The following is a 14,138-nucleotide window of genomic DNA, read 5'->3' as shown; positions in this document are numbered from 1 at the left end:
TGGAGCAGTGCAGCGTTTGTGGGTGAGATCAATAGAGTGGGAGCAGGGCGGGGCGGGGCAGAGGGCAGGACCAGCATCATGTCTACTGCTGCATTGTGCCTCGTGATGCCGGAGTATATTGATGATGGGAAACATGAGAGCGCTTTTATGATAATCTTGAGCCCCTCTTTTGTCCCGGCGGCACATGGACCAGTTCGTTCTGATAAAGTTCAGACTCATCCCGCAGCATCCGGATTGTATCCAGACACGACTTACACCATATCAATGACAGAGTATTTTATTTTCTGCTGATCCATAACCCTCACTCTCTGTCTCTGAGCCTGGGCTAATAGCTGCAGAAACTCAAGGAAGAGGCCTCGGCTGATCCAGCTGATCACAGGACAACCACCTCAGAAAAGGTTGCAAAGCTCAGACTGCAGAGCAGAGGCCCCCATCCAGTCAGCAGGTCCACGATCAGCTCCTGGTCAAAAGAAAACGTTAAGTGAAAGCAGCTGCATGATGCTGCAGAGGAAAGCATTTCTGTGATCATTAGCAGATGGCTTCACCATGCGCTAGTCACATAGAACAGACAATACTGCAATGCTGGGAATTTATTCTTCGTACGGAGTGTCCCAGTTCAGGACTGAGTGCTGGTGGTGTCCAACCTGTGGTCAACACCTGAGGGGGCGCAAGGTGAAACTGAGTAGTTGTGCTGTGATTTTCTAGGACAGAAAGAATCATGTTTCTGCAACACAATATTCTGCTTTTTAGAGCCTGACCATTGTAAAGTCCAATGTTAGCATACATACATACATGATGCATAATAATAATAATAATACATAAATATAGTAACTTTTTTGCATAATGCTGCAAAACATACTTTGGTCATTTAAAAATGGTGTCTGGTGTTATTTAGTTATTTATAATAATTTAATTCCCAGTGAAGTTTAATGTTTCAGAGCATTGATGTCATCTTGGACAGTAAAGTTTACTATTAAACTGTAAAATTTCGTGCATCTATTACACAACTTTGTGTGTTTGATAACCACATTTGAGAGATCAATGCAAACATTGATATAATATAAAACGTATATATGAATACCAGCCAATATATAGATATCAGAATTCTTTTATTTACTAATATCGGTGTTGGCACCTCCACAAAAATCCAGCATTGGTCATGCTCTGCAGCTTTTACTTTACTTTTCTGTCATTTTTGTGTGTTTTTTTTCTGTGAATGACAGAGTTTAAACAATTTTTTTTAACCTCAAATATAATCAAATTAAAGAAAACAATCTTTGGAGGAACTCTCTTGAAGATAAGCGGCCACATCCTGCAAAAACTCTGGGAACTACTGCAGTATACTATTGATATAAATACACATAAACTTAACAATGCACCATATATGGCGATATGATTCAGATGTGGAGTTTGATACATTGCTGTAATGTTCCCAGAGGGTGATTCAGAAGTTGTGTGACATTAAGTTACTCATGCTGCAGCTATGGAGCACTTGGGCCAGATTTTGAGTTGGAAAACTTGCATTGCATTGTGGGACACTTCTCTGACAAATCTACAATATTAGCACACACATTTTTTTAATTTCCCCCAGCGGAAGGTGCAAAATTCCCAAAATATGATCAGTATTTATACCACATTCTGTCTTTAACTGCAGCGTGGAGAGTGTGACAGTAACGTTTGTGTTTGTGTGTGTGTGTATGTGTTACAGAGCGCCCAGCAGTCCGTTAACACCATTAAAACATCTCTCACACCTTTACACCTCCGCCCTCCCACCATGACACTGTCACCTCTGCTGCATTCCTCCTCAAACCCTAACTCTTGAGACGACAGCTGCAGCGGCGCTTATACCTCACGTCCACAATCATTAACCTGCAGGGTGTGTGTGTTGACACACTTTAATCACACACACAAACACAGTCGAGCACAGGTGCTCACAAATATAGGCGCTCCGGCTTGTTTACGTCGCACTTTAAGGGGTCAGAGTTGCACACACACAACTCATAATCTGTATGCAGGTGCATGATAGTCTCACACACACTGTATTCATGCAGTCAGGGCTGAACGGCAGCGTCTGATTCGTCCTTCCCCCCTTATGTTTGCATGAGGAAGTCCTTGATGGTGTACAAACACGGTGCAGCGAGTGTATAGGTGGGCGAAGGACATCAGTCATCACTGACCTTGTTTACTGTGGTGAGAGGGGAGCGGCTGCTGGAGTGCAGCGCTGTAAGAGAGGCACGTTTCTGTTGCTTATGGCTCTTTATTGATCCGCCTTCAGTCAGTCAGTCTCTGTCTCTGTTAAAATTGGCGATAAATGATTGAACTCATTTTGTTTTTACATGCAAATGACTGCATTTCATTGCAAGTCTGTGGATTTAGTTATTATCATTATTCTGTTTGTTATCTCCACCAGGGAGGTGATGTTTTTCGTGTCTGTTTGTCAGCAGGATTACAGAAAAACTTCTGGCCTGATTTTCATGAAACTTGTCGGAAAAGTGTAGCATGAGCCAAGAAGGAACCTATTACAATTTGAAGCAGATCTGAATCATGGGGTGCACACAAATTTATTTTTTATTTGTGTAACAATCGTGGCATATGTGCTGCATTCATGAGGTGTCGGAATAATGGGAAAATTGGGTTTCTGATCACATATTCATGGCACAGCTGATGCATATCCTTCATGTTGCGTTCAGGTAGTGTCAGAATCATCTTAAAAATTTGTTAAAAGTGAGAAAAATCATCTGAAAACCCCCTCAATTTGGTAGTCTGTTACGCTTTCTTCGCTGTAGATTACATTACAACTTAAAGCTCATGAACACACCAAAGTTGGAAGAACATCTTCCCAATTTGGGAAATGCAAACATCTGAGGAGCATGTGAATGTGTAGTTATTAATAGGAATAGTTTGATTGAAAGTTCAGTAACTCAGCCTAGTTCATTCCTTCTAAAGTAGCTTTAAAGTTAGAAACATTCTTTATTTCACACTGACCTGCAATATTAAATATGTTCTGTATCAACTGCTTGTTTTTTATAGCTATATCATTTCATCAAAGTGAAATAGTCTTGAGGTCTTTTGCATCTTTGTTTACACGTTTTTTGAAAATTCGACCCGGTTTGTTTGGAGTCCTTTGAAACGTCGGGACCCACACTGATCAAAGCTCGGCTCCACAGCATGACTGACCCAGCGCAGGGTTGGAGAGGTTAATTAGTTTTTGTTTGGGTTACTGGGAATGTGCATGTGATTGGATGCATCATGCTTCTAGAAGAGCACACATGGTTGAATAAAAAGGAAGAATGGATGCTGACGAAGAAGTTCAATTCAATTTGATTGTATTTGCACAGAGCCCCCAATCACCAATCAAGTTGTCTCAGGGCATATTTCATAAACGGCATGTCTAGACCCTTTATAATATTATTTAAAGAGACCTAACAATTCCGAGTTGAAGGTTTCTTGTATGTAAATGGAGAAAAATACTCCCAATGTGTTTTTCTCTGATTGATCCTTTTCTCTACCCATACCTTGACACAGAGTGTCTGCTGATGCCAAATATTAATGCCACTGTTTTTTGTTTCACACATTTAAAGTATGTAGACCTCATAGAACTAACGGGGCTCATCATATTTAAAGAAATGTGAGGCCAGAGACTTTGTGACACTAAAACTGAGGTGGCGTCCTGATGATTTTTGGTCTGATCTCCACCTTTCTATAGAGGTGTTAGTTGTAAAATTGACAATATTAGCATCTTAAGGGGTTCCCCTACACTTTTATTTGCCCTTATTTCTCTTTTTTCCCTCCTTTCAACTTACAAAGTTTACCAGTGCATAAAATGCATTAGATCTTGAACCCATTCATCCTCTCCTTTTAAGATTTTTAGGGCAGAAAAATAGAAACATATCTGCAACACAGTATTTTGCTTTTTAGAGATTTAAAGGACCTTAGTAAGACTTTCACAGGTATACAGGTATTCACACAACATTTTGCTTATTTATAACAACAAATTTCTCCTGATATCTTAGTTGCAACATAAATGCGGTAATTAGTGTGAATACTAGCTTTTTAAGGGCTTTCCCTAAACTTTTATTTGCTTTTATTTCTGTATGTTCCCTCCTTTCAAGTATACCTGTGCAGAAGAAGTGTCCCATCTCGAACCCACTCCTCCTCTCCTCTCGTGTCCCAGCTGGGTTCGTTTCATGTGGCTTTTGACTCACAGGCGCTGGGAGGTTGGTTGTGAAACAAAGCCTCTCTCAGAAACAGATGAGAGCTAATTAGATTCAGTCTGTTGATGGTCTGGCCTGCGTCAGTGCCTCTTTGTGTTTCTGCAGAGACGCTGTGTCGACAGTGTGTTGTTGCTGTGCAGGAAAATATGATCCAGCACTGTAGACGTGAGGGGCTTCGTGTTGATGTGCATCAGGAATGAGGAACAGGTCGGGTCTTGTTCTTAAATGCAGACTCGATGCTGTTTGTATCTGTCTGCAGGATCGGCCTGAAGGCATCGAGACCGGGTTTGAATCAGGGTCAAGGTTCAGAGGTTAGGGCGCCCCTCTCGTCACACACTCGGCCCCCCAGTAAATAGGCTAAAGAGGCAGGAGGGAACCCCTGTCACTGTGTGCCGGGGCCGCGGGGGTTAAGCAGGGGCCGCTGTTTAACTGATCCACATTCAGATTTTCAAATCCTGCAGCTTATTGTGTCTTTCCCGCGTCTCAATATCAAATGTGCACATTTTTGCGGTGCATTCTCACCGTGTTTACATTTTTTGCAAAGAGGCCAGAAGATAAGGATGTTTGCAGAAAGCTGAATGCTGCGCTGTGTCTCGTTCCAATCAGCTTTCCCCCTTTTACGGACAGCAGGAATTGCAGTGGAATGTGAGCGAGACAGAGAAGGAAGGAGGAAAAGGAGGGCAGAAGATAACAAAATGGAGTGAATCCTGATGAGTCAGGGTGGGGGGAAGATGCCAGCGTGACAGCCGCAACACAATGAAGCAATGGAAACAATCATCCACTCATAACCTGCAGAAAACATCACATTTCACACAATCAAAGCTTTTATTTTGCCTTCTAATGTCGTAAATATCATGCAATCTCAATGTGCTCACATGGTGCATGAGCAGAATTGTATATTTGGGTTATGCAGTGAATTTAGAAAACATTAAAGCGACTTGTTCCAGAGAAATCACAGCATGTTCTGGTTTTGTAGCTCGCTCAGGAAGTCATGAAGCAACAGATCAGAGTTCTGATGGTGTTTGCTCACCGTACGTAACCTTCCAGGAGGTTCCTCTCGGCTTGTTTATACTGTACATGGCGGCCGGCCAGCTCACGTCCATCAGAGCGTTAGTGAGCTGACTCACTGACCTCTATCTGTTCCTCCTAAACAACTCGGGCAGCAACAGTTTGCATGGGAGGAGGGGAGAGGTTTGTTTTGACAGTTCGGCAAAAATCACGGGCCAGAGCTTATCGGGAAGCTAATGAGGAGCTGGTGGATGCTGGGAAGAGATAGAGAGATGCGGTTTTCCTGATGCATGCTGGTCCGGCACAACATCGCCCCTGTTTACATGCTTGCTAAGATCCTGTCAAAGGATAAAACGGCTGTGTTTTATTTGTTTTTGTGCGTGCCAGTAAACCAAGATGTTGTCTCTGGAGATTTAAAGGAATCATGTTTGAGATTTAGTCAACATGTGATAAATTTAGCTGAGTTTAAAGACTATCCACTATCCTGTCTGCCTACCAGCCCCTTTTAACTTGGATTAATTTATACCATATTTATTTCATATCTTGGATGTTTCGTTTGCCCACAAACATAAATGAAAAAGATACAGTTTTAAATGTCACAGTTTATGCTTAAACTTAAAAATCCCTCATGAGAGTTTCTTTACAAACTTAATGTGGTCACCTAATTTAATGTTTCCAAGATAGTTAATTTAACAGCTTTGTTTCCCACAAACTACATGGAGAAATCATATTGTAGTATTTATTAACTCTGAGTCCGAAACTATCTGTCATCATCTGCAATGGATGAAATGAGAGTTTCTGTACAGCATTTGTTTTCATTTAGGTGTTCTGAGCCAAAAAAACACTCTGCTGATTGGTTGGCAAGCAGTGACACTCGTGTGAAGAGTGTGAAATGCATGGCATTCCTGGAATTTAAGCTAATGTTGTGGAGAGAGATGTTTCAGCATTAGTGCTGTTGTTTCCGTCCCTACTTGAAGTGGTTGTTTGCACTTTACAAACTGCACTGTTGTTATCTTTCCTTGTGAAATGAAGCCACGATTCAGACAGTTTCCTTCTTTTTGTTGCAAGTGTCTAGCAGTGATGTGCAAGTTTGACATTGTTGTTTTTGCAATATGCAAACATCGATAGAATGAATTTATAAGCTTGGCGCCACAGTACGCTTAGAGTAGATGAGGAAATGACTGAACCAGTTCTCGAAACCTGGACAGGCAGATTTAAATGCTCCAGTTTCAACCAGGATACTCACACATGTAAATGTCCTCTGGGATAAATTTGCATTGCACAGCATCAAAGATCACTCTGTTTGATAAGAACATGGCAGTACACCTAACTTTACTCCACTTTATTCCAAACTACAGTGGTGTATCTTGCAAAATTGTTAATTTGGCTGATTTTATTTGAACAGTTTTGTTAAGAGATGGCGGGAACACCTCAACCAACACACAACCTGCACGCACACACACACACACACACACACACAGTCAAAGCTGTGACTCGTATCTCTTCCAGCTTCTTCCTCTTTTCTCTCTGTGTGTCATTATCCTTGTTGATGAGGTCGTTTTTCTTTTTTTATCCCCCTAACCGTTCCCAAATTCCAGCTTTCTTGTTTTTCTCGTTTTTCCCCATGACTTTGAGCAATTGCTGTCTCGCTTTGATCCGCTTTCTGTTACCTTCTTTGGTCATCTCCTCAGGATTCTCCTGTTTTGTTGTTGCCTTCATCCTCTTCACTTTGCTCTGAATTTAGACATTTTAACTTTGTCTCATGTGTGCTTGTCTGAGCTGAATGCCATCCTTAAAAACAGGAGGCGTTCATATTTAAGTTTGTGCCATAAAAGGTTTGTTTCAGTGTGATTCTTCTCCATCCTCCCCCTCCTTCTTCTTCTTCTTCTTCTTCTTCTTCTCCTCTCAGTTTACAGAATGAAAACTAACAGGACGGTATGTTTCTGTTAGCATTCCTCTTCACTTTAAGCAGTGCCAGTGTGTCTTTCATCTGAATAACAGTGTGAAACCGTGTGTGTGTGTGTGTGTGTGTGTGTGTGTGACTCTCATATCAACAGTCACAGTCCTCTGCTGTCTTCCCACCGGGCAGCGGGACAACTGAGACCCATGATCCCTTGCGGCTGCAAATCTGACCTTTTTGTTCAGTCATGAAACCACAGCGGACGGTTTGTTTCTGCGGGGTGGATCCTCGACTCAGAGTTGTTGCCGTCGCTGCATTCAAAGGCGGCTAACACAGAGTGACAGAGGCTAAAGAGGCAACATCAGCCGGGCATATGGAGCTCTTCATTACATTAAACAAGCAGCGTCCCTGTCCTCTGGAGATGTCCTCACAGTCTGCAGTGTGTCATCAGGAAGCAGCAGGCAGATGAAACGATAGCGTGGGCCGATCCTCCTGTATTCAAAACACAGCAGGCTGTATCTGTGTACCATCTCTGTGCCACTGGGGAAGGACAAAGACAGGAGGAGGTGCAAAGGGCCAGCAATGCTTTGGATTTAGTCTCCATCAGTCCACATAGTGTGAGAAACTCAAGAATCGCACTCGGCATGTGATCGGCTTTGCTTTGAGCTTCGGACTCGTCGAGATTGGGAGAAAATGTAGATTTTACAGGAGACGAGATCTGATTTGTCGGCCTCGAAACTCAATCAGCAATTGATTATGTTTGCGTGAATATCTTTTTGCCCGGTGGCACAGTTTGTTGAGAACTTAAAGAGGTCAGCGTGAGCCCGCGGAGAGTCATGAGGGTTGGGAAACAGATTGAAATTTGGGACGGTCTAAAGAGAAATATTTGAAACTTTTAGATGTGTAAAGAGCAAGCAAAGAAGTGTATGTACAAGCAGTTCTCAGATATTTTCACGTCAGTAATCCCTAAATACCCAGACATAAAACACAGACTCCCACATCCTGTCTGTGGAGTGTTTTTGATGAAATTAACCTACTCCTCATGGCTCTAAGGCTCCCTAAATGGCTCCTCTACACCCCCAGACTCCACTCTGAGAATCACTAGACTGTACGATCCTGTGCGAACAGACCGATGGTGGACTTCCTCGGCGTGGTGTGAGCGGCAGTGCATGGCAGGAATGTAAAAACCAGATGACCTCAAATGGAAACTCCAGGGCTGTTGGAGGCATGCAGGCCATCTCGCTTGCTCTAATAAACACTCCATTCTGCAGTCCTGCTCTCTTATTTTTTTCTCCTCCTCCTCCTCGAGCTGGCTCAGCATCGCCTCCACCACGCCCCAAATGCTGGACCGCTGCCTGGGTTTTGGGCGCTGCTGGTGCACGCTTCGGGTCCTGCTCCATCTTCAGCCAAGGAGAACAACGACGTCATCCTCCGGTCCCAAAGTTATAATTTTAAATTCTTAATTACACAGAGGCAGAGATGAGTTAAATATATCTAGAGGAAGGAGGGGGGGCTCCGAGTACGGTATGGACAAGGGGGGTGGAGAGAGAGCCGAGAGGCCTGCTGGAGCCCTGTGGTTTCTGCAGCTGAGGCCTGCTCCTGAAAACAACCAGGAAAGAAAAAGAGGAGCAAGAGGCAGAAAAAAAAAGGAAGAAAGAAAAGGGGGGGTTGGCTCTTATTGCAGCGGAGCTCAGACGTGACGCTCTGATTGCTCCCAGCGGTTGTGGTCAGTACAGAGGAGGAGGAGGAGGGGGTACAGTGCAAGACGAGCTCTTTGCCAGATGTCGTCATTGGCCTCATGGTATATATGGTATACGCACACATCAGCAGACACAGGGTACACTCTGGAGAAAGTACAGCTGCAGGTTTACCTGATAAAACCCAGCCGCTGCTCAGAAACAGCAGGACGAGTCGCTCATGAAAGCAGCTTCTGCCTCCGTGTTTTCAGTGTGAGAAAAGATATCACGCCTTTATCTGGAACAGATTTGTTGATTCTACCAGCTCTGCAGCACGAAACACAAACAAACACCAAATACAACAGACACCATCCGTAGTTTATTCATTTTTCTGCTGCTCGCTTGTTAAGCTGCCGATTTCATAAGTTGTTGTTCATAACTCTTAGTTGTTCATTAAAGTTGTAAAAAATCCAATGTGTATCAAATAATCCTGCAGTGTCCTGAATCTTCACGCTCTGAAAAATCAGCTGTGAAAACTGATTTCGGACCTATAATGACCGTAACTGTCTCCGCTGTCAGACTCGTCTCCCTGCAGGTTTTTTTTCTCATGCTGGAACAGAGAGGCACCTTGTTGGTTGGAGGTGATGGGTGACGATTAGGTTGAAGACGGGTGTCTGAGTGAAGCCTGGCAGCTGCTGATTGGCTGAGGCTGAGTTACTGGAAGAGATCACTTTACCCTCTAAAAACTGCACATTTGTCACCTCTAGTGGTTTGTATTCATGCAGATTGTTCCTCAGCCAAGGAGGTCTTGTCTTGGGTTCTGTTTGTCAGCAGGATGATGGAAAATTCAGACCTGACTTTCATGAAACTTGGTAGAAGAATGAAGCATGGACCAATGAAGAACCCTTGATACTATCTTAGCTTAAACAATTCTGATTTCTCAACGGTGCACAGACTGGAAACACATTTTATTTCCCCAAATCAAGTACGATTTGCAGTAAAGCCCCAGGCTTTTTTCATAATCGCAAGCAATCTGAAAACAATTATTGTCATCAGTTTGGATAGTCATGATTGCTTATTGCCTTTGGACAGAACACATCACAGACTATTGTGAATGCACTTATTTTTAGTTTATTTAATGGACTTGTGTCAAAAGAACATCATAATTGAAAAGATGACAGACGTCACTCCCAAACATCTATCCTAATCTGCCAACTGTCTTCTGCAAACTTGGTACCCTAGAACTCTATTTTTAACTTTCTTCAACATAGCAAGATCTAGTTATTATCATTATTGAGGAGGTGATGTTTTCGGTGCAGTTTGTCTCTTTGCCAGCATAATAACAGAAAAGAATAATTCATGAAACTCAGCAGGAAAGTGCAGCACAAGCCAAGAAGGACCCAATAAATTTTGGATCATATCTGAATCATGGGGTGCACACAATTTAGTTTTCACTTGTGTTACCATTGTGTCCATTGAGGTGTCGGAATAATGGGAAAAATTAGTTTCCGATCATATATCCATGGCACAGCTGATCCATTAACTTAGTGCTGCATTCATGTTGTGACGTAGTCATCGGAAAAATGGGCTCCAGACTGTGAAAATTCAAGTTAGAACAACATAGAAAGTCGGCGAAAATGTTGGTACACAGCTCTCATGACCCATTTTCTATGCTTTTTGTTGTCTCGCAGCTATCATCGTGGAATTTATATGCTCCGACCAATAAAATGTCTTCTTTGAAGCTTCCATGTTGTTTCCATATTGCAACCGACTTGAACACACCTTACAATGTTGAGAAATGGGACCATCCAAGCAACATGTGGAGCTCACTCTGGTTATCAACTGATTTATAGCTTATTACAGTTATTGTGTAAAGAACTGGCTCTCAGATATTGCAAGTTGGATGAATATGACACCGTATAATGCAACAAGAACTGCAAAAGATCGATCAAAATCGAAAGAACTGGTGAAAAACATCATAGTGCACCTACAGACACTTGGCTACGGATTATGATGATGATGAGATCATTGCAATGCAGAAATACCAAAGATATGTCTGAGGTAGTTAGGGGCAAGATGGTGCATAGTTTATGGAGATAATTGTTGCTGTTTTGTTTCTTTAAATGTCATTTTTCTATATTTTCTGCCACTCAATCGAAGTTAACCTCCATCAGTATTGAGGTAGTGGCTGAAGTTTAAGGGGCATATATTTTTAAAAAGAAAATACGTAAACCATCAAAAGCGGAAGCTGTTGGAAATACAGGAGAAAAAAAAATGTGTAAGGTGAAAACATGCAGCTTTCTCTGTCTTTCTCTTCTTTCTCGCTGTGTTGTTGCAGTGAAGTGACCTGAGCAGAGAAAGCTCTCCACTGGAGGAGACACTCCCCGCTAATTAGGTTAAAGTGGAGCACCATCTCTCCACTTACTGCACAGGGAAACATAATGGCTGTTATTTAGCTTCTCTGTATCAGTATCACTGTCTCAAACTCATATATATATCATACATACGTAGTCTTCCTCCTCTATAAGATGTTGCTGCACTTGAAGAAACGGGGTCAAAGGCTCATTTGCAACAGATCCTGCTTCAACGTATACATGCACGCCTTTAATAATTCATCAACATACCGAGATTTCACTGAACGTGACCGACACGCTCGGGAGCGAGTGTGTGTTAATGTAGTTTAGCTTACAGTCACGGAGTCTGGCCTGTGTCGAGTCAGTGAAAGGACGGCTGTCAGTGACGATGAGAGGTAATTAGAGTGTATCTGTGAGTAAATATGTGTCACTGTTCTCTCTTCACCATCTGCTGCCTCCAACTTCCTCCTGCTTTAGATCACTCTCTGCCCTCATTTTTTATTCTCTCCCCCGGTGTTCACTTTCCAACATCTGTTACCCCCCACCCCCTCCTCTCCATCACGGCTCTCATTCTCTATCTGCCCACGTAGATGTTTGGCTGCCTGGCTGGCTGACTCATGTATCCCACGTTCCCTTGTGGCAGATGTTGCATGATGGACACATCAGGCTTTGTGTTAGAAAGGCCAAAAAGCTTTTTTGGGGGGGATTTCTGGTTGGTTTGCAGACCAGTTAGCCAACATGTACTTCATATCTGTTCATGCCTTAAAATAGGGCTCAGTATTTGCATAATTTATACATCTTTGAGGGACTATATCAGGGCATTAAAGGGACAGCTCAACCCAGAAAATACATGCTTTTGTCTCTTACCTTTCTCCTGTGTGGTGATAGTAGAAAGAAAATAGTTCCTGAGTTCCTGATGCCACATAAAAACAATCCAGATTGATCAGTAGCACTATAGGTAAGAGGGGAAATATGTATTTTTTATTATGAGGTAAACTGTCCCTTTAAAACTGGACAGAAAAGCAAAAGTTTCGCAATGATAAGTTGACAAAAATATGTCACACATTCTCTGGTTTCAGCCTGTCCGAACTGAGGATTTGCTGCTTTTCACTGTAACTTGAGTATTTGTAGTTTCGTTTTAGACGTCACCTTACACTGTGATAGATGTGTGAACAATTATTTGGGGGGAAAAAAATGTTTCATGCAGGAAAATAAAAGTGACATATTCAAATTGATGGTATTTTTACCAAAACAGTCCAAAGGCAGTCCAAGTAAAGTAGCAAATCATCACATTTGACAAGCTGGAAGCAGCAAATATTTGACTTAAACAGTAAATTGACTATCTAATTGAATAATTAAGAGCTGATATGATAGCAGAGTAATCAACAAAAAATCAGTAACAACTTTCAGTCTGTAGATTTTACACAGAACAGGACATTTAAAGACCACCTTGTTTTTTGGGAGACTTGGATGGATTTGTTTGCTATTTTTTGGACATTTATGAATTAAAAGAATAATTGAGATGAATTGACGATAAAAATAATCATCAGTTGCAGCTGTAGATTAATTGATTGATTGACTGTACTGGACAAGTAAAGAATCAAATGATTATTCAATAATTGTTTCATGCAGGGGAAAAAAATCTTCAAATTTTTCCCAAAACAGTCCAAAAGCAGTCCAAGTAAAGTAGTAAATCATCACATTTGACAAGCTGGAAGGAGCAAATATGTGTTATTTTTGCTTAAAAAATGACTTAAACAGTAAATTGACTAATTTATCTAATTGAATAATTAAGAGCTGATATGATCGCAGAATAATCAACATCAAGAGAATCAGCATTAACTTTGATAACTGATGTGTTTTTAAGCAAAACATGCTAGAAATCCACTGGTTTCAGCTTGTCATATTTCAGTATTTGTGATATTTACAATTAAAAGTATGTGATAATGAACTGACAGTTTTTAGATTTTACACAGAACAGGACATTTGAAGATGCCACCTTGTGTTTTGGGGGACATTGATGGATTTGTTTGCTATTTTTTGGAACTGCATGGATTAAATAATCATAATTTATAGCCGTAGATTAATAGATTGATTGATTGTGATTTATATTAATAATTAAGAACATTGTCTACACAATAATCTTAATTATGTATGTGGATGAGTAAGGGGTGACGTAAAGGTAAATTCAGAGTGAGCACATAAATTTGACAGGACTCACATGGCGTGATGTGGAGAATGCATAATGCTTCCTGAGGAGGAACACATGGTCAGGTGGGCTGCTGTAACTGCTTTAATCCTCTGCAGGAGTAAGCTGTGCATTGTTGTTGTGTCAGTCAGTCAGGGAGTGGGGGCGGGGCGGGCGGACCACCCGGGTCTCCTCAGCTGTGGGCTGATGGGATATCTGACCCTCTGAGTCCACCTGCTCTCCTCTCTGGACTTCCCGAGACTGTTTCCACCTCAAAGCCCACAACAGGTGTGACCTCTGTGATCCGCAGCCGCTGCCCCCCCCCCCCCCCCCCCCCCCCCCCCCCCCCGACTCTGATGTTATTAATTAGTAACTGACATAAGAGCACAGATAACTGCTCACAGGTCCACGTCTCTACGCCTCTGCAGCAGAAAATGAGAGCATGTTGAGTCCCCACCCTTCTCTCTGTCCCCTGAGTCCCGCTGGGCTCCTCCACGCCCATCTGCTGCCACACTCTGTGTTGCAGCTGCCCTCTAGTGGCTGCAGCAGGTAACTACACTCTCACTGCAGCCAAACAGGCCTATAGGTTCTGTGGCGCAGGGATTTACTGCAGATTAAAGTTAAAATTATCCTGCTTTAAACAGCTGTGTTCCTTTTTTTCACTTTTTTATTTTATTTTTAGAATCCACTTTGACAGATTACTGATAATGTCTGTCTAGACGGAGATGGACTCAGTGGGTTAATATCAGATGTGTTTTACTGTGATTTACTGACTTTAAACCATGAAACTTTTACAAC

This window comes from Centropristis striata, chromosome 13 (assembly GCF_030273125.1).
Source record: "Centropristis striata isolate RG_2023a ecotype Rhode Island chromosome 13, C.striata_1.0, whole genome shotgun sequence".
Taxonomy (NCBI): Eukaryota; Metazoa; Chordata; class Actinopteri; order Perciformes; family Serranidae; genus Centropristis; species Centropristis striata.
The sequence above is the reverse complement of the archived record's forward strand: the minus strand, read 5'-3'. Positions refer to the sequence as shown.